The 22,773-nt window shown below is 31.7% G+C and overlaps 2 long non-coding RNA genes across 2 annotated transcripts; both read left to right on the forward strand.

Annotated features, from left to right (window-relative positions):
- Positions 1-9,503: 9,503 nt before the first annotated feature.
- On the forward strand, positions 9,504-15,627 carry LOC139514979 (uncharacterized). Its single transcript, XR_011662781.1, has 4 exons — positions 9,504-9,626; positions 11,223-11,308; positions 14,909-15,017; positions 15,575-15,627. It is a non-coding gene; the product is annotated as an uncharacterized lncRNA (long non-coding RNA).
- A 926-nt stretch (positions 15,628-16,553) lies between these two features.
- LOC139514980 (uncharacterized) lies at positions 16,554-19,134 on the forward strand. The gene is made up of 3 exons (XR_011662782.1): positions 16,554-16,619; positions 18,370-18,481; positions 18,900-19,134. It is a non-coding gene; the product is annotated as an uncharacterized lncRNA (long non-coding RNA).
- The last annotated feature ends 3,639 nt before the right edge of the window (positions 19,135-22,773 follow it).

Consider the following 22,773-nt stretch of genomic DNA (forward strand, 5'->3'; position numbering starts at 1 on the left):
GTCATTAAATTCTCTATTATGACAATTAATTCCGTCAACCTTTTTTGCTATATCAAAAATATTCTTGTTTTATTCCTTCAGTGTTTTAAAACAATCTTTGTTTAGATTTTGTTTGATTTCGGCTGCATTTCATTCCTAGTGTGAAAAATATAAACTTAAAATTAAATTCTGCGTCCACAGTAATAGAAATATAAATTAAATCAAATTTCAAAATACTCTTAAAGTCCTTTAATTTTCTACATTCTTTCTACAACCGGTTTCACATCTTTATAGTTATTAATGATAGTGTTTATTAATACCAAAAGAGTGTTTGTGGTTTGTAAGAAGAATACATATCCGAGTGGTTTTTGAAGTTACACTTATCTTCATTTAAGCGAGTCAAAATAAAAAGTGAACACAACATGAATTGTCTTGATATGCTTATAGTTATAAATTTACTGTAAACAAATTTTTGATTTTTTTGAAAAACTAAAGCTTTTCTACCTCAGGCATAAATTACCTTAGCTGGATTTGGCAAAACTTTTAGGAGTTTTTGTCCTCAATGCTCTTAAACTTCGTACTTTATTTGGCCTTTTTTTTACTTTTTTGGATTCGATCGTCACTGATGAGTCTTTTGTAGACGAAACGCGCGTCTGGCATATATATATATTTTAGTCCTGGTATCTATGATGAGTTTATTTACCAGGAATTTTAAGTATAATATAAATAATGACTAATTGGAATTTTTATCAATTCATTGTAATATTAAGATTTAAAAAAAAATGTGTTCCCTTTTTTTCTAAATTTCAAAGAATTCAACTTAACTTGTTCCAATCTTCTACATCATGGAATTCAATATATAATACTTTCTCCTTGTAATTGGTTTTAGCAAATATACTTCTTGTAGGTGCGAACAAAGCTTTTGTATATATATAAAGATGATAACAAGGGAATGATATTTTTTTCTTCCTGCCATTTTTCAAAGCAGTTCGCCCTTTCTCCATATAGTTACCGAAATATTTTCCGTTTGAATGGTTTTACACAAGTAAATTTTGGGGTCCTTTATAGCTTGCTGTTCAGTGTGAGCTAAGGCTCCGTGTTGCAGGCCGTACCTTGACCTATAATTGTTTACATTTATAAATTGTAGCTTGGATGGATAGTTGTCTCATTGGCACTCATACCACATCTTCCTTTATCTATCTACATATTGTTTTCTGCCTAATACTTTATCTGTTGATTTGTAATAGCATGAGATAGCCTGAAACTAATTCATTGACACACTTTTCCATTTATTAAACCATACATAGTTTAAATACTAAGCATCATAATAAATATTTTAACGTAATTTTTTTAATCGGATTCTTAAAAGGTTTTTGGACATAATTTTCGTAATATAAAAAGATAAAGTTGGGACATTATCTTTGTCCATATTACTATGGATAAAAAGTAAAATCACAAAAATACTGAGCCCCGAGGAAAATTCATACTCCTGGCGTGGTATAAGAATTTTATCATGTAGAACTATCTCAACATATCACTTGTATAACAATCGCATAACTTTATTTTTACAACGATGTGTGAATAAAACAAAAAGGACATATTAGGTTAAAATGTTCAAAAAAGGGGGTACAGCAGCCAACATTCAATTGGTTACAATCTTAATCATTATAAAACAGACAAATATGTAACAAGGAAGCACAACATAGCATATATACCAATCAAATAAGCAAATATTTAATACAAGAATACACAAGTTTACCATAGAACAATAACACAATGACGGGATGTTTAAGTATAGAGTCACGTCATATATGACAAGCATGTTGTTAGAAGAAAAACCTGGATAAATCATTTAAATAAAAATGATGCAATGTCTTACTTACGAGGTATCTTTAAACAACATATTAAACGTAAAAACATTTTATAACATTAAAACTTTCAGTCCTGGATTAAGTTCACGTTTAGAGTACATACAATCTAACTCCCTTTCATTTACTTACAGTAATAAAATACTGTGAAAGTACTTTTATTCGTGGGGTACCAATTTTCGTGGTTTTCGTGGATGACTTTATCCACGAATTTAAGTGTCCAACGAAATAAAATAGCCAATGTCCAAATCAAGACTGGGAAAGATCCCAATCGGTAGATTTGACTACTGACCCATTTAATCTTTAATAACCTAAATTACATCTTTTGAACTTATTCGATGAAAGTCAGATTTCCGGTATTGATATGCTAGTATGATAAAGTGTTCATTTTATATCCTCATTCTCGTACATATGGAATTTCATGCGGGGCTCATTATTTGACAATTAAAGATACGTTTTTAGCATTTGTTTATGTTAATGATTTCTCTGGGTGACATGTTAACAGTTTATGATCTAATTAACACCTTTGATGGTCTTTAATCTGTTGATCACTTTACCATGGGTTAATTAGTGTTTGAAAGGGTCGATGTTTACTTTGCAATTTCCTTCAATCTAGACTATTTGAACCTTTGTTTCTGAAGGCTTTTATTTTTTATTTTTATCTAAGAAAACTAAAATCCACGAATTTAAAAACCCACGAACATGTGAATATTGCTCAAACCACGTAAATTGATACCCACGAAATAAAGTACTTTCACAGTATTTGACTTTTCTTTCTACTCTTTACACAAGTATTCCACATTTTAAAAGACAAATTGAAAGAGTTGATTTCTTGATTGACAACATATTTGTTACGTTCGGAGACAGACTATCGGCATTTTAATGAGAACAAACTGTGCCCCTCTACTTGCCGACTTAATTTTTTATTGTTATGAGCCTGACTTCACGCAGGAACTTCTTAGGAAGGAAGATAAGAAGTAAGCAATATTCTTTAACTCTACTTTCCGTTTCATAGATGATGTTCTTTCACTAAATAATTCAAAATTTGGTGACTATCTGGAACACACCTATCCCATTGAACTAGAGATAAAGGATACTACAGATACAGTTAAGTCGGCTTCATATCTTGACTTACATCTAGTAATTGACAATGAGGGTCGGTTGAAAATAAAACTTTACGACAAACGAGATGATTTCAGCTTTCCAATTGTGAACTTTCTATTTCTAAGTAGCAACATTCTAGTAGCACCTGCATACGGGGTATATATCTCCCAATTGATACGATATTCCCGCATTTCCTATCATGATTTTCTTGATAGAGGGTTGCTGCTCACAAGGAAGCTATTAAACAGACAGTTCCAATTGGTGAAGTTGAAATCATCCCTTCGTAAATTTTACGGACGCCATCACGAGTTGGTTGACCGTTATGGAGTAACCGTTTCACAAATGATATGGTATATGTTCCTTACGTCGTAACTACAATCCCCTTCCCTTTTAGGAATGTGACCTACCGATTTAGACTATTTACCGGATTTGTAATCACATAAGCAACACGACGAGTGCCAAATGTGGAGCAGGATCTGCTTACCCTTCCGGAGCACCTGATATCATCCCTAGTTTTTTGGAGGGTTCGTGTTGTTTATTTTTTAGTTTTCTATGTTGTGTCATGTGTATTATTGTTTTTCCTTTTCATTTTAGCCATGGCGTTGTGGCGTTGTCAGTTTATCTTAAATCAATTAGTTTGACTGTTCCTTTTGTATCTTTCGTCCCTCTTTACAAGGAAAGATCACTTTAAAAATATTTTTTTGACATATTTACAGTATAACATTTTTATTTGAATGTTTTAAAAATGTACATTGCACGACTTTATAAGATTCAAGTCTGACTTATGGGGTAGTTAAGAGACATCAATTATATCATTTGAACTGATGATAATAACACGGATCTAACTCGAAACGAAAATAGAAATCCATCAATTTTTCATAACATACATTAAGTAAATTTATACTGTAAAAATATAAAAGCAAAGTAGCATTTTGTAAATATTCGAAAATACTCAGTGGTATGATAGTCGGTTACTAAGGATGGCATTTCAGGTAGTCGGAATATAAAACATTTTTAAATATCGATGTGGGTGAGATAGAGATCTAAATACTTATTTATAAACGAACAGGTTTTTTTTTTATAAAGTAAGTTCTATTTATAGCATTTCGAAATTTCCACACAAAAAACTTAAATTTCCAGTGACAAGAAATAGACTGGTTTTCCCGAAAAGTAGTTCATGTATATCGGGATACCGCATCATGTTATATAAATAGTGAACACATTGAGATTTTATCATCTTTTTAAACGATATGCAGGAATGTTAACGTTGATTAAAATACCAGATAATGAATTGCATTCCCAAGTATCAATTGGCTGGCATTAAGTGGTCGTTATTCTATGAAAATAAGTTTGATTCGGAAAATGATCCAAACAAAGTCTTAAAATATCAATAGTTATCAAAAGTACCACGATTATAATTTAAAACGCCAGACGTGCGTTTCGTCTACACAAGACTCATCAGTGACGCTCAGATCAAAATAGTTAGAAAGCCAAGCAAATACAAAGTTGAAGAGCATTTAGGACCCAAATTCCAAAAAGTTGTGCTAAATACGGCTTAGGTAATCTACTCTTGGGGTCAGAAAATCCTAAGTTTTTCGAAAAATTTAAAGTTTTGTAAACAGAAAATTTATAAAAATGACCATATAATTGATATTCATGTCAACACCGAAGTGCTGACTACTTGGCTGGTGATACCCTCGGGGACGAAACGTCCACCAGCAGTGACATCGACCCAGTGGTGTAAATAGTTATCAAAAGTACCAGGATTATAATTTAAAACGCCAGACGCGCGTTTCGTCTACACAAGACTTATCAGTGACGTTCAGATCAAAATAGTTAGAAATACAAAGTTGAAGAGCATTGAGGACCAAAAATTCCCCAAAAATATGCCAAATACGGCTAAGGTAATCTACTTCTGGGGTAAGAAAATCCTAAGTTTTGCAAAAATTCAAAGTTTTGTAAACAGAAAATACAATACAACCATCACACCGAAATAATTGACTAAACCGGGAAAAAATAATGTCGTAAATAATGAACATACACTATACCATAGATGTTAACAAGTTATCCATAAAAGGCCCTAGCTTGAACAAGAGTGCACACGCTGAAATGTCTCGCCTTCTTTACTAATCACTGATATTATGTTGATAGTCCTCAGTAAAACGCTTTATCAAAACTGTCACATGAACTTAACATTAACCAAGATAACTAAACAAAGACCTGTTAACCATGAAAATAAGGTGAAAGTCAGATGAACCATGCTAGGCAGACATGTACAGTGAACAATGCTTCCATACAACAAATATAGTTGACCTATTACTTATAGTTTAAGAAAAATAGATCAAAGCACAAAAAACTTAACACTGGGCAATGAACCGTGAAAATGAGGTCGAGGTCAAATTAAACCTGCACGACTGACATTAAGATCATAAAATATTTCCATACACAAAATATAGTTGACCAATGGCATATGCATGTAGTATTAGATAAAAAAAAAACAAACTCAAAAACTTAACTTTGACCACTCAACCATGAAAATGAGGTCAAGGTCAGATAAAATTTGCCCGCTAGACATGTACACCTTACGATCATTCCATACAGCAAATATATAGATCTTTTGCATAAAGTATGAGAAAAACAGACCAAAACACAAATCTTAACTATGACCACTGAACCATGAAAATGAGGTCAAGGTCAGATGACACCTGCCAGTTGGATATGTACACCTTACAGTCCTTCTATACATCGAATATACTAGCCATATTGCTTATATAATATAGTATAAATATAGTATAGTATAATATGGCATATAGTATATGAGATATGGACTTGACCACCAAAACATATCTTTGTTCACTGATCCATGAAATGAGGTCGAGGTCAAGTGAAAACTGTCTGACGGCCATGAGGACCTTGCAAGGTATACACATACCAAATATAATTATCCTATTACTTATAATAAGAGAGAACTCAACATTGCAAAATATCTTAACTTTTTTTCAAGTGGTCACTGAACCATGAAAATGAGGTCAAGGACATTTGACACGTAACTGACGGAAACTTCGTAACATGAGGCATCTATATACAAAGTATGGAGCATTCAGGTCTTCAACCTTCTAAAATATAAAGCTTTTTAAAAGTTAGCTATCTCTGCCGCCGCCGCTGCCACCGGATCACTTTTGCCAAAAATATGAGAAAAACAGACCAAAACACAAAAACTTAACTATAACCACTGAACCATGAAAATGAGGTCAAGGTAAGATGACACCTGTCAGTTGCAATGTACACCTCACAGTCCTTCCATACATCGAATATACTAGCAATATTGCTTATACACTACCAATAATTTACCCACACTTTTTTGGTACATTTCTACCCTCGTGCATATCAGTACTGTAAGGAAAGACTGAAAACTTATAATGTTATACTTTCAATGAAATCAGTACTGATTTTGTCAGTACTGATTTTGACAGTACTGTTTTAGTACTGATTTTGACAGTACTGTTTTAGTACTGATTTTGACAGTACTGTTTTAGTACTGATTTTGACAGTACTGTTTCAGTACTAATTTTGACAGTACTGTTTTAGTACTGATTTTGACAGTACTGTTTCAGTACTGATTTTGTCAGTACTGATGTTGACAGTACTGTTTCAGTACTGATTTTGACAGTACTGATTTCGTCAGTAATGATTCAGTACTGATTTCGTAAGTAGTGTTTCGTTACTAATTTCTTCAGTACTGTTTCATTATAACACTTTTTAAATCAGACTGTATCTGTATAGTGATGCCTAGTTGTTTTGTATATTTGGGGTGGGTTAATTGTTCTCTTTGACACTTACCCCATTTCCATTCATTTTCTATATCGTGACATGTTAATGTTTTCGTTATGTTTTTTTTTATTTCTCTGATTTTTGTTGTCCTGAAGTGGTTCAGCTTTAGATCCAGCTCTTCGACAGTTACTTTAGCTTTTTTTTTTTTTTTTAAATATTCTGGCTTTATGTCATATTTATTGTCAGAATTGCATCTTGTGTGGTCTACAAGGTTTATGTTTTTAATACTTATTAATACTTCTATTTGACAATACCATATGACATGTATTTATATCTTGCTTGAGTCAAATCAGAACATATTGAACATTGGAACTCGATATATTACTTTTGAGAAGATGGGTGGATGGATTGATGTTATGTGATCCAGTGGCAAGTTAAGTGCAGGAAGAGGACATGATACTCAGATATAAATACAATGTAATTACCATATTTTGTACAGAACTAGACCAATAATGCACTTAGCTCCTTTTTAACATGCTAGTTCACCACAAGGAGAGAATCTGCTATAAGACATGTTCCCCTACATGATCACTGAACTAGTATATATTTGTTTAGGGGCCAGCTGAAGGACGCCTCCGGGTGCGGGAATTTCTCGCTACATTGAAGACCTGTTGGTGACCTTCTGTTGTTGTTTTTTATTTGGTCGGGTTGTTGTCTCTTTGACACATTCCCCATATCCATTCTCAATTTTATTATTTATAAATTCATTACATTTTCTTTCCTCAGAATAATTAACAGCAATGGAGACAGGGGCAGACATGGGAATGTTCGATGTGAAAATTGAAGACCTATAAACAAAATGATGTATCTAGACAATATGGCACTCATCAGAAACCATTGAATCCTGAGTACCAAAACATTAAAGGTGGATGCTTATAATGAGCTCATATTAGAACTAAAGTGTCCTCTTGAATTACCACTGTACTTGTAAAAAGACACATCATATCCGGGACTGAATTGAGGAAAAGAGCCAGGAAACTGACATTCAACAAAGCATTCCAAAGAAAAGATGGCATAGGGGGAGAGCAATGAAACATGATACATGCAAAATCGTTTCTTTGATTGTTTTATTTATGAGCTTTAAAGGGTCATAAAATAACCAAGGGACATGAAAATGACAGAGATTTTTGCCACAAACTTCACATGTTGGTATGACATTGAATGTTTTATTATATATTAAAAAATGGTTATGATAAATAAAGGAAATTCCAGTTATTATTAAAAATAAGGTAATCGAGACATTGTTTTGTGTTGATTATAATGCATTGCCTAACATAGTAACATATAACTGCATTAATTACAACATATTTTAAGCAATAGCAAAATACCAAAAAATGAACAGTATTGAAGATTCTAATCTTGTTTGATATACATATAAATTATGCGCTATTATACAATTGATACTGTAAAATATCAGCCTCGAACCACAGTGTGAATCTTCCTGATGTCGAGTGCGTATTATTTTTATAAACACTGAAAGACAGTCACAATCAAAATCAAGAAGTAAGCAAAGAATCACAAAACGAAAGGGCATTTACAACAACACATTGAAAAATACATATATAAAAACAACACGAACTCCATTAAAAACCGGGAGTGAATTCAGATGCTCCTAATGCATATTATTTTTATAAACACTGAAAGACAGTCACAACCAAAATCAAGAAGTAAGCAAAGAATCACAAAACAAAAGGGCATTTACAACAACACTTTGAAAAATACATAAAAGACCACACGAACTCAATTAAAAACCGGGAGTGAATTCAGGTGCTCCTAATGGGTAAAATCCGATAAACTGCTTATCTTGCTTCATTTCTGTTGTTTTCTCCTTCGCTTAAATAGTATTTCGATAGACGAGAGTAAGCTTGATAATTTTCCTTGGTCATGTTCACGTCGCAAAAAAAAATCTGCGCAGCAGGGTGATATAGTCTAAGAGAAAAACGTAACCAGCTAAAAAAGGACAATAATAATATTGTCACAGAATTATCAAACCTATATTTTGATACCAATTGTACTGAGATGCACATTGTAAAAACTTCTCTAATGATAAACACTTAATCAGAGATATCTACAAAAGATACAAAATATGTCACAAATTATTATATAGCATACTATACTTACCGAGTTTAAAAGTTTTCAGTTCCAAATATTTTTTGAAACAATACAACACATTCAAGTTAAAAAGATTAACAACACCAAATCTACTGAAACAGTACTGAAAATAACAATACCGAAATAGTACTGTCAACATCAGTACTGAAAATCAGTACTGAAACAGTACTGTCAAAATCAGTATTAAAACAGTACTGATAAAATCAGTACTGAAACAGTACTGTCAAAATCAGTACTAAAACAGTACTGTCAAAATCAGTACTGAAACAGTACTGTCAAAATCAGTACTAAAACAGTACTGTCAAAATCAGTACTGAAACAGTACTGACAAAATCAGTACTGATTTCATTGAAAGTATAACATTATAAGTTTTCAGTCTTTCCTTACAGTACTGATATGCACGAGGGTAGAAATGTACCAAAAAAGTATGGGTAAATTATTGGTAGTGTATGATGTGCATAAAATAGAATAACACACATAAACCTATATCGGAAATTCATATATGAATTGTTTCCTTGATTGCTTTTATTTACGACTTTTGATTCCTAAACTATCACAGGAAGTTGACACAAATATACATGTAAACAAGATACTCACATACATACAAATCCTTATTAGAAACGTACAAATTGGAAATATGCTTAACAATCTAAAAATCAAAATCATATTGATGGCATATGTTTTTCCTTCGGAAGTAAATTGTAAGAACCGTAACTGTACTTCTCTTATATCGTAAGTATTTTGTATAATATTGTACTAATATGAAAATATCCGTAACGTTATAAACTTAATCCTATTTTAAGGTAGTTTGAAAGCTAAGATGTTTGCTAAGTTACTGTAAGTTTCAAACGAGGTATTCTAAATCAAAATAGAATTTTAAGTGTATAGAATGTACATAACGTTACAAAAGTATATATATTGACTGCGGTTACCTATAATATGTCTTTACAAAAACTTGTTATGTCTAAACAGTCAATGTATTCATTTTTTATATTGTTTGTTACGCGAAATATCACCTTTTATCCCTTTCTTAGCCAATTTTAAACCAACCGATTTGAAATGTCATATTAACATCTTTCCCCCAAATGTGCGAAGACGCTAATGTTAAGGAGATTTATGGTCTTTTGGTTTTAATCTCTGGCATTGCTACTTCTTTTTACGTTTATGCCCTGTTGCATTTGAAGAAAACAGAATTATGTTCAGTGGTTATATCGTTTGTTGATGTGGTTCATAGGTGTTTCTCGTTTCTCACTTGTATATAGATTAAATGGTTTTACACTAGTCATTTGTTGGACTCTTAATAGCTTGCTCGGTGAGAGCCAAGACTCCATGTTGAAGACCGAACTTTGACCTATAATGGTTTAAATTTACAAAGTGAATGATTCGAAATCATCGAAAACACATTCATGTGACCTAGCTAAAGATTGGTATAACTCGTCTTTAAAATGAAAAGAATGTCAATATCTAAAGTGAAACAAATGGGAACCATTTCGTTGACTGATTCAATCCAAAAAAGAAATCTAAACTATTATTTAACCTATAACATGAAATAAAACAAACCTAAAAAAAATCAAAATACATTGTACGCGAGGTCGTCATGCACATTTATTAGTGTTTTGATCGGGTTGAATGACAATCGGCAGTCTACGGTTGTAATCTCGAACGCAAATCAGATGGAGTCTTGACTAAAATATATACGAAGTTCTGATATATATATAATCTGGTATATGCAGTGTTAACTGCCTATTTCAGTCTTAGTGTAATTCGAATAACCATTATAATCATATATGAGAGTTTGTGTCAAATCAGTGAAGATGGATTTGACAGCTTGTACCCCTTTAAACATCTTTAGCCAGATCATTAATTGATATAAATATTGAATCATGTAATAACCACATTAGAATTGCTTGTTATTCACTTAATTTTAATACTGGTATCTATGATAAGTGTATTGGCACTAGATAACACGTCATAGATATCTAACATGTGAATTTAATTTTATATGGCCAAAACTTAACTCTCAATTTATTGCAACGATTGTGATGGTTATTTTGAACAATGAGTTTCAACGGTTAAATATCTCTTTTGTATATTTTTTTTGTGCTGCTTCTTCTGGCATTACTAAAAAAACTCATAAGCCAACTTGCTTTATAAGAACTAGGCTTGATACCAGATGTAATCAATGACGATTTTGTTAAAAAAAAGTTTATTGAAAAAAGCCTTATATGGTAGGGCACTAGTTTGTTGATACACATTTCAGATTAAATATTAAAAGTTATATAAGTAAAGTAAAATGTTAATTGCCTAAATATGTTCCCGTATTTTCAGAGATAAAAGTCCACGAGGTTATCCGGTGTACAGGTTGATATATAGATGCTGTCTTAACTATCATTTACTAAACGGAAAATGTGAAGGTAACTTCAAAATTAATTCTGTGTTTAAACTTTTTTGTATTATTCTAATTTGGTTAGAATACAAAGCAAAATTTTCAATATTTTTTTTGCGTTCCCCTTGTCAGAAAATATAAATTCGCAGGAATAATGTCATAGCCAAATCAACAGTTTACTTCAAATATGTCTCCATCTTATGGTACTTATTTTAAATACATGGACCAGGCAGTAACTTGAATATATTATTTTGAAAAATAAAGAATTTAGTTGAAATTATAGGTCATTATTTGAGTGGGAACTCACTCAATAAAATTTGCCCTCTCCAAAATGTAATAGATTGTATGTCGTCCAATATCTAAAAAAATATTTATACCAACCATTAAACATTAAATATTTTAAATCGTAATGCCAGAGACTTTCAATATACCAAAGAATGTAGGGCCCCGTTGATAAGTTTGCCCTAGAGTTTTCAAACTTGAAATATACGAATAGTTGCTAGTTATCACATTTGAAAAAATCACTTTGCAAATTCATTTGCTTTATCTTTTTTAAAGCCTTTTCTGTAACGGAAAAAAGTATATGCTAGATACACTTATTACTGAAAATGTGATGATAAGATTGCAGCCTTAAATGTTTTCCTGGACAGCGCATAAAGATAAAAGGAGTGTTATGATTGCCATTCCCAATTGAATGGTTTAACACTAGTCAGATTTGGGGGCCTTTATAGCTTGCTGCTCGGTATGAGCCAAGGCTCCGTGTTGAAGACCGTACTTTGACAAATGATTTACTTTTACAAATTATGACTTGAAAAAAGTAAAAACACAAAAATACTGAACTCCGAGGAAAATTCAAAAAGGAAAATCAAAAATCAAAAGGCAAAATCAAAATCAAAAGTCCAAACAAATCTAAACGAATGGTTAAGAACTGTCATATTCCTGCCTTGGTACAGGCATTTTCTAATGTAGAAAATGATGGATTGAACCTGGTTTTATAGCTAGCTAAACCTCTCACTTGTATGACAGTCGCAACAAATTCCATTACATTGTCAACGATGCATGAACAAAACAAACATACTCAAAGAGTAAAAATGTCAAAAATAAGGGTACAGCAGTCAGTATTGTGTTATCATCCTAATATCGCTATAAAAACAACAAATGTAACGAAGAGGCACAACAAGGCATACATCAAATTTAACATCCTCATATTGCTTTTCTTATACGACTTAATTTATCTATGTAAAGTCTACTCGTAAAGGATAGAAGGTTTTCAGTACTGGTGTAAAATTGCGCGTTTGAAATTCGCATATAGGTAGACATAAAACAATTTTGTCGTTCAAAGTACATACATAAATGCAGAGTCACGTAAAGTAGATATAACAACAAAAAAACAGACTTAACAGTAAAAGTAATAATAATAAATAAAATAATTAGAATGGAGAGTTGTCGCATTAGCACGCATACCACATTTCTATTTAATATATATGTTTGTTTCGGTGATATGGTGTATCGACAGATAGAAGGTATCCATATGAGCACTAATTGCACTCATCTAAAAGCAAATTATTCATGCATTGATATGAATCACGTTTTATGGACAAAGCAGCATAGAAACGTCATTGATACAGTTGGTTGACACATTCAACAATTACAACCGTTATCTTGGTGATATTCTTTACGTTAGATTATAAAGAGTTTTCTTGATATGACACAACAATTTAGCTAAAGGAACTTACTTCAAATAAATCTCATTTCAATTTCAAAGGTAAACTCTATACTAAAATTTCAAACAAAAGGAACAATTTTTCTTTCCCTATTGTAAATTTTCTTTAATAGTCAGCGAGGTTTATTGACCCCATAATACGTTTTTAAGTATCTCGTTCGTTATGCCCGTTTGTGGAGTGATGTCATCGATTTTAACGGACGTAATCATGCATCACTGGTAAATGATAAACATGATTAAGTGAGAGATTTCGCTACCATATATATTAAAACATTTAAAAATTTTCCTCTTAACAATCGTATTAGTGAATTCTGCTGTACATATACACAGCACTGTTGCATACGTATTATTGAATATCTCATTTGACCAAAATATCACTTGGTGTAAATTAACCAATTATCAGAATTGACGAACAGACGCCATTGATGCCTTGATTTGTTTTTCAGTACAACAAATAACAAACACTGATTTTGTTTGGATATTGAATTGTCATGGCAACATTTAATCAAAATTCATTCATAAAACAACAACAACTGTTACAAAAACAGTGCACAACCAAAATATTTGTCAATCAATAAAATGTTGATGACGATTGAAATAATCATTGTATCACAGCTGGGCGATCCAAAGCTGGTGTACTGAAGGGCGGTCCATTCAGCAATATTTCAGAATTAGCAGCTGGGCTATCCATAGTCTGCATAAAATGAAGTAAATTACGCTCCGGTTGTGTGACTGCTTCAGCATGTTACCATGACGGATATGTGTTTGAAGACTGGAGCGTCTGAAAAATAAATAAAACCAGCAGCAAACAAAGTTAAATTCTTAAGGGTGGGAGAGGATGTGTCTTAATTTTTTAACATCCTCTCCGTTCGGTTTTCAAGGTAAAAGAGACCGTTAAATTGCACGGACTTTTTCTTCTCGGCTGTCACATGCTCAAATTAGCATAATAAGAGTAAAGGACGACTCGATTTGTCGAGTCTCAATACATGTATATGTTAATTCAATAAATTAATTTAATTTTCATTTAATTAAATTCTACTATTTCTGTACTAAAAATGTGTAGTACTGGAAATTTACTTTTAATATTCAGTACTATTTTGTTACTCTAAAATTATTGTAATATTTTTGTACCTGTATTTTACAGTACTTTATTTGTACTTGAAATTTAGGTACTACATATCTTTGGTTACTACCGTTACATTTTCAGCACTTTGAAAGTTTTTCTATTTCAAATCTCTCAAATTTATGATTTTCAAACATGGAATATTTTATAATTTCTGTACCAAAATATTTAGTACAAATTAAATACTGTTAAATAAAAGAACCTAAATATTACAATAGTTTTAAAGTAAAGAAATAGTACTAAATACTAAAAGTAAATTTCCAGTACTGAATTTTTTAAGTACAGAAATAGTACATATGCAAAAGTAGCTGTGTAGAAAGCTTATAAAAATGATATGTCACAGCCTTAATGTTACGTATTATCATTGTCATTAAAGCGGGAGGTTTGGCTTCACACAAAATCAGGTTCAATCCATCATTTTTTCTTTAAATGTCCTCTTCCAATTAATTTAGGCTATTGTTATCATATAGTTCATTTCTGTGTGTGTTGCTTTTTAGTGTTCTGGTGTGTCATTGTTCTCCTATATTTGATGTGATTCCCTCAGTTTCAGTTTGTAACCCGGATCTTGTTTTTCTTAATCGATTTATGTATTTTGAACAATGGTATACTACTGTTGCCATTTTTCGTTACGTTATACTGTCCTTCAAGCACGGAAATCACTAGATGATCTATATAAACTCATTAAACATTTAAACCATATTATAAGTAAAATTGTCTTATTAGTGATGTATTATTAAACATGCTAGAACATTCTACATTTATCAGCACTAAATTTTATTAAGAATGTCCACCAGGAACGTACGGGTCACATGGGATGTGCGATAAACCGTGTCCAGAGAACAGTTATGGGAGATTTTGTTCCCTGACATGTCATTGCGAAAAGAATGAAAGGTAAAATATTTCTTTAGTTGAATCAATTTATCATTATCAAATTGTTATGTATGTAAGAAGGATATATTAAATCTTCACTGACTATAAGGGAAAGAGATGTGTTTTTTATTAATTTGTCTTTCTTTGCTGAATAGAAAAATGTTACATGCATATTTTGGCTATTTTCTTGATGTCGTCATTTCTGTTCCTGTTTATTCAAATTCGTAGTTTCAAATACCCTATCAAGTACAGATAAAACAAGACGATGCCTTAACAATTTGCTTTTCAGACTTTTGTCTTTTAGAAAAGTGTGCTCTGTGCTGAACATGAACGGTTATAGAACACCGTGTGTTAGGTCAAATTAACCATATTTTGGAAAATGACAATGTACGCGGACTGAATATATCGCCATTGAATATGTCACCGTTTATTAGAAGCTTTGCTATTTTATCGTTTGAAGACTAACGTTTATTACAAAACAACATTAGAAAAAAGGATTTGAAATATTACTATCTGAATTGATGATAATGTTTGAACGACATGTGAATCAAATATTTCCCATTCCTGATTTTTTCTAGATGTCATGTTGTTCATGGTTGCACGTGTACAAGCAATTCCACTTGCAGAAGTAGGTGAAGATTTTAACCATTTAACGAGTTAGTCATTATGACTTTGTTTTGTGAATAAAATGATTAAACATTATTTAATATTGTGTTATGAAAAGACAGGTTTTTGTGTTTGCAAGCTTGTGCTACATGTATACAACCACACATTAATTTCTTTTCATATCATAAACTATTCACCAAAATAAAGTTTTATTAAAATCTATTATCATTTGAGTCGACACTTCTCTGAAGGACTGTTAATCTATCAGGGTATCTTCATCATAGAAACAAGTGGTTCGTCGGCATATACATGATTTATCACATACCTTTTTAAATGCTTCGTTGATACATTTTGAAATTTATTTAGGTCATATAGATAAATATGGTACACGAATTAAATAGGGATGTATCAACACATCGATGTCCTGTCCATGTGGATTTACTTATAAATAAACGAAGCTCTTTTCTGTACATCAGCGGAACGATCAAACCCTAAGAAGTAAAAGCCACATACGATCAGCTTTGACTAGGGATTCAGAATCTCATTTTCTGAATGATTTATATATTTAACTACAGAAAAGTTAAGGATTATCTTCTGAGCTGATTATGCCATCATGAACTAACAGTTAACCAGTAGAGGTATCGACCAAGTGATAGAAAAGTGTAAAAGAAACCATTGACACAGAAATGAAAATAACCCCTCACATACTGACATGACTATATCATGTTCTTAAGTTAAACAAGTCTGTAGAAAACAAGTCTGTAGATAGTCAGATAGAAATTGAGGAAACTTTAAAATACAAAATTCATTGGCATCAGTAAATTAAGAGGGATAGCAAAAGCAATGAACTAAGAGTGATTGCATACACAATATATAATTGCCTAACAAACGTTGTTTCATTTCTACGAATTCAATGAAATAAAGTAAAAGTATGAAAATTATTCATTTTAGATATTCATTTAAGTACAGAAGAACAGATGAATGTGGCGGATTTTAATTTCACCAGTACTGCTGCATGTAAGTACACTCAAATAGATATGTGAACTAAATTAAGGTCTAGACATAATTTCTATGAAATTGATCCAATATCCACCCATTTAGGTGCGAATCATATCTCTGGCCTTACATTGATAATGTGCTATGTACACAATGTTTCGGGTTATTTTGAAAATGTTTTTATTCCAGGGAAACCTTCATCAGAGACCACCCTTATTGTTTTTGTTTAGATTTGTTTATTTTTGATTTTTAATTTATTTCTTTTTAATTACTATTTTACTTTAATTTCTTACTTTTTATTTTCTTTGAAATATTTGAAATATTTTAAACAGTTTCTGAATTATCTTTTTAATAATTCCACTTGTTGATTTGTTTTTTGTTTTTCTTAACTTTTTCATCCAATGTTGAATTAATTAATTAAAGCGTTTCAGAGTACGACTATGTCCTCAGAAGAATATCAGTTTACATGTGTTGTTTACATGATGGTAATTAATTAGGTCCGCACAGTTAAATGTTTAGTAAGAACTGTGGGGTTTAGATAAATTATTTTATAGCTCGTTTAACTAATTCACCAATTTTTCTGTTTCTTTTGAAACCTATTGATAGGTTTTTATGGAATTTAGCACCTATTGTATAATCTGTTTTAATAAGATGCCAGTATTTCCTGAATGCTTTTTGAAGTTTTTCTGCTTGAGGATGATAATTTGTAACGAATGATACATTATATTTATTTTCAACTTTGTTCTTTTTCTTTAATTTAATTTGTCTTGGAATTTGATTTTTGATACAATTTGTTCTATCAATTTCCGTTTATATCCTCTTACTAACAGTTTTTCAATAAAGAGATTTGTTTCTGGTTTGAAATTCACTTTCATTGTTGGTGTTTCTAAGTATACGAATGCCTTCACCTTTAATAAAAGATTTAAAATTTGAAATGGGATGGTTTGAGTTTTTATGAAGATATGGGAATTTTTCGGTTTTCTTTGTAAAACATTTCAGGTCTAAAACACCAGTATTTTTGAAGCGTTCGCCCTTGAAGATTTCTAGGTCTAGAAATTTTATGGACTGTTAATTGTATTCATAAGTGAACTTTGGCAGGTCGTGTTATTTATTTGCATTTTCAAACATAAAGTCAATTTCAGACTCTTTTGCTTTTACCATTAGAAGTTCATCATCTCTCATTCTTTTATGAAAAAGAATTTTCATAGAAATTATGACTCGTCAAACTGAATGACTCTTTTAAGTATCTATGTAGGACTCTAAACAGTCATGGTGCCCCGATTAGTATTGGTCATACTAAAGTGCGGTGGCCTGCGCTAAAGTGCGTTGGTTATAATTAACAGGCTGAAGTGCTGACATTAAGACTTTAAAACTTGTTGATAACTCTACTAAAGTGCGTTCACAGGTGGAACAGCTTCAGGGCATTTTTTTTACTTCTACTGTTTCGATGAAGTGCGATTGTATTGACTAGCTAAAATACGATGGTCTGATTTCTGAACTTTTGCATGCTATTATCGCATTTGGATAATGGTGTTTGATTTCTGATCATGTCAAACAATTAACAGTTTTAGTAAAATGGGTTTCGGCCGGTCAACAATGTTATTTTTCGTAAATTGAACAAGTGCGACGAAAAAAGAAAGGAATCCACGTGTAGGTATATAGTACTAAACAGGGACTGCATGCATTTGATTGTTCTCGTTATGGAGTAGATAAATAAAAATGCTCGCATGTTATAATACAACTTGTCAAAAACAATTTATTACATTTTCAGCATCAAAGGGAAAAGCAAGACATATATGTTTGGAGATATCAATAATTCTGTGCAGTGCAATTTTATCTTTCACAATGTTAACGATTTCAACAAGTTCGTTTATGATAAAAAGGTATGTTTTATTTTCGTTTTGTTTACCTGTCATGAAATTGTTTAATTTGCAACTTTATTATTTGAAATCAATCTTCATTTTTATTCATTTATTTTTATTATTTTTATCACGTTGCTGCTATTTTTTCGACTGGTTGTCGGTGCTTGCCTCTTTTTATATTCTACTTTAAAAATGATACTCCATAGAAGAGAACACTAATACACTGTTGAATAAAGAAATCCAATCCAGTAGAAATGTTAATATTAATTTATTTCTTACATTGAACAGTCAAATATTGGAAAAACGGAAATAGAATCATATTCACAACCTCAAAAATAACAGATAAGAATTTTGAATTTTTTGGACGTCTTATATGACTAATTCATTAAAAAAAGCAAGCATAAAACAATTTGATTATGTATTCTTGTTTCGTTTTCAGGTATTTAGGGTGACTCTGAACAAGAATAAAATGAATAGAAAAGCATACAACAAAACTAGTTAGACAAAACACCCTGGTGGATCCTTCTAGCACTGACAATCGGCGTGCATCTGATATTTTTTTGGACCAGGTTGATGAAGTCAAAACCATCTTTTAATATGGTTATTGTGGGCAAGTTAGCACTCGTGGGAGATGTATACCTATATTTTATGCATTTGCAATCCCATCCATCTACAGTTTTCTAACAAGATCCCGAAATTTTGTAGCACTACTTTATAAGTCAGAACCATGACATTTTACTATATCTCTTACTGAATTTTCTTCGAACATACACAAAGACAGAGGAATTTATATATATAATTTTTATTGTATTTATCATAATTCCATGATAATAGATATATGAAGATGTGGTATGAGTGCCAATGAGACAACTCTACATCCAAATAACAATTTATAAAAAGTAAACCATTATAGGTCAAGGTACGGCCTTCAACACGGAGCCTTGGCTCACACGGAACAGCAAGCTAAAAGGGGCCCTAAAAACTACTAGTGTAAAACCATTTAATCGGGAAAACAAACGGTCTAATCCATAATATTATAAACTACATAAACAGACGACAGCAACTGAAAATCAGATTCCTAACTTAGGACAGGTGCAAACATTTGAAGCGGGATTACACGTTTTAACACAACCTTCTCTAATTTTTGTGCTATTTTCACATTTCCTGACCGGTGTGAGAAAAATATTTCTCCTCACTATTGAAATATCTGTTCTCGGCAAATGATTAGTCGACATTTGATTATGTCGTCAAAATGTTTTGTTTTTTTCTCAATTTTCCTATTGTGACATCATGAAAAAATGCGACCTTGCCTGATGACGTCGCATACAAAGAGCACAATTTTCTGAAAATCTTTGAAAAAGAACGATAAAAGCATTAGAGAAACAGATTCCAACACTATAACTCGTGAATTACGATATTTCTCCACTCTCGACAGTTAAATTTTATTATTTAAAGGGCTCGGCAAGCCTCGCGCTTTAGATAATAAAATTAAACTGTCTCGAGTGGAGAAATATCGTAATACACTTGTTGCAGTGTAAGAATCTATATTTCTCCCTTTTTTCTGAAATAATAGTATAACATCACAACATAGAAAAACACACTACATGTAAGTCTATTGTTCACGCAATGAGGTCAATAAATCAGTAAACTTCAATAATGTTTCTTCCCTGTGCATAGATAAATTGTATTTGAAGAATATATTTTTTGTTTTGCATCAACAACACGTTATCGATTCCGTCAATGTAATGAGTTACCCAACGATATGCCTTGAAACGTTTGTTTTAAAAAATGCTTTAATTTCTGCTGTTGTTGGAAAGACGGATGACAATTTTATTTAAAAAAAAAATATAATACATTCTTATACACTCTACTTTTAAGACACAGAATAAGCTACATATTTGAGGGGGTGCTAAATTTTAACGAGTATATATTTTTTTAACTTTGATGGTTATTTATTGTAAATATTGTAAAAGTACAAAACAAACAGCAGCTAATAATGAATGCATTTTTTTCAACTACAATACGCACGGGTTGGAACCGGTTCTTATTTGTGCATACAAAACTTACTTTATTTGTTTGATATATAGTTGAATGAGTCGTTAAGGTGTCGGTGTGTTAAGCAATATTTTCAAATTATAGTTTTCTGATGTACCTATGTAATTCATTGACATGCTATGCCCTTTTCAATTTTCGTATTTGTTAAATTTTGCTGGAAAAAAAATCATAATATGTAACAGTTAACCCGTTAACGTGTTACCCTTTTTTCTTTTATTTGTTTTATAGTGATTGAGATAATAACACAATGTTGACTGCTGTAAACTTATTTTTGATATTTGTACCTATAATGTCTGTTGGTTTTGCGACTGTCATACAAATGTGCGTTTATCTAGATATAAAACAAGGTTTACTACATTTGAAAACACCATTTCCGAGTTAGGAATATGACAGTTCTTATCCATTCATTTGATGTGTTTTATCTTTTTTCATCTGAGTTTGCCATTTAATTAGGGACTTTTCGTTTTGAATTTTCCTCAGAGTTCAGTATTTTTATGATTTTACTTTTATTCACACAGTTCCATCATAACTAGTACTATATTCACTACGGTTAATTAAACATTACGTAATTAAAAATTTAAAGGAAAGATACCAAATGGACAGTCAAACTTATAAATCTAAAAAAAAACTGACAACGCCATGGGGGAAAATGAGTAAGAAAAACAGACAAACAATAGTACACATGACACAACATAGAAAACTAAAGATAAAACAACACGAACCCCACCAAAAACTAGGGTTGATCTCATGTGTTTCGGAAGGGTAAGCAGATCCTGCTCCATATGTGGCACCCGTCGTATTGCTTATGTGATAACCAATCCGGTAAAAAAAAACTAATTCGGTAAGTCACATTCATGAAAGGGAAGGGGATTATCGTTACGACGTAAGGGTATCATTTGTGAACAGGTTATTTCATAACGGTAAACCAACTCGTAATGGCGTCCGTAAAATTTACGAAGGGATTGTTTAAACTTCACCATTTGGAACTCTTGGTTTAATAGCTTCCTTGTGAGCAACAACCCTCTATCAAGAAAATCATGTTAGGAAATGCAAACACGGGAATATCTTATCAATTGGGAGATATATACCCCGTATGCAAGTGCTGCTGGAATGTTGCTACTTAGAAATGGAAAATTCACAATTGGAAAGCAATTAACCGTAGAGAAAACTAGAAGCTCCTACAGAGCCTGTGACGCTCACCGTTGTGCATATTTAACAACGGACACAGATAGATTCATGACAAAATTGTATTTTGGTGATGGTGATGATTTTGAAGATCTTACTTGACTGAACATTCTTGCTGCTTACAATTATATCTATCTATAATGAACTTGGCCCAGTAGTTACAGTGGAAAAGATTTTATAAAAATTTACCAAAATTTACTAAATTTATGAAAATTTGTGAAAATTGTTTAAAATTTACTATAAAGGGCAATTACATCCTACGAGGTCGACTAACCATTTTGGTCATGTTGACTTGTTTGTAGATCTTACTTTGCTGTTTAAAGTTCATTTCTATCTATAACAGCATACAATAATGATAACCAATTTTTCTTAAAATTACCAATTCAGGGGCAGCAACCCAATAACGGATTGCCTCCTCAGGGCGGATATGACCTAATGAACAATTTTGTTAGATTTGCTTTAAATGCTTTGGTTTCAGAGATAACACTCAAAACCTGCATTTTACACTATGTATTGTTTTAGCCATCTTGGATCTGTGGAGCGCGGGGTCATTCAACACATTTTTAAAACTAGATACAGTAATGATGATTGTGAACAAGTTTGATTAAATTTTGTCTTAGTAGTTTCAGAAGAGAAGATTTTAATGATAGATAACAAAAACTTAAGAAAAATTGATAAAAATTGACAATAAAGGGCAATAACTCATTTAGGGGTCAACTTACCATTATGCCATTTGTTAAAAAGCTCTTATGTTTAGAATTTTCCTTTTAGTTCGGTATTTTTGCTTTTTCAAACATTTCTGTTCATTATCTAAAAACATGTCTATGTTAAGGTTTCCATGAAATCTTCACGTCTTGGCATGTTTTCTATCTTAAACAGTTTAAGATGGAAAACATATGCCCAGACGTGAAGATATAAAATATCTTATAGATGAATTACTTTACAGCTAATATTTTACAAATGAGAAAGATATTTCCTCGATTGTGGAAAAATATTTTATTCTACGTCGATTCACATAAATTACACAAATACAATACAACTTCCGAATTAGTGTCTCTTTATAATAAGGTAAT

This window comes from Mytilus edulis, chromosome 3 (assembly GCF_963676685.1).
Source record: "Mytilus edulis chromosome 3, xbMytEdul2.2, whole genome shotgun sequence".
NCBI classification, from domain to species: domain Eukaryota; kingdom Metazoa; phylum Mollusca; class Bivalvia; order Mytilida; family Mytilidae; genus Mytilus; species Mytilus edulis.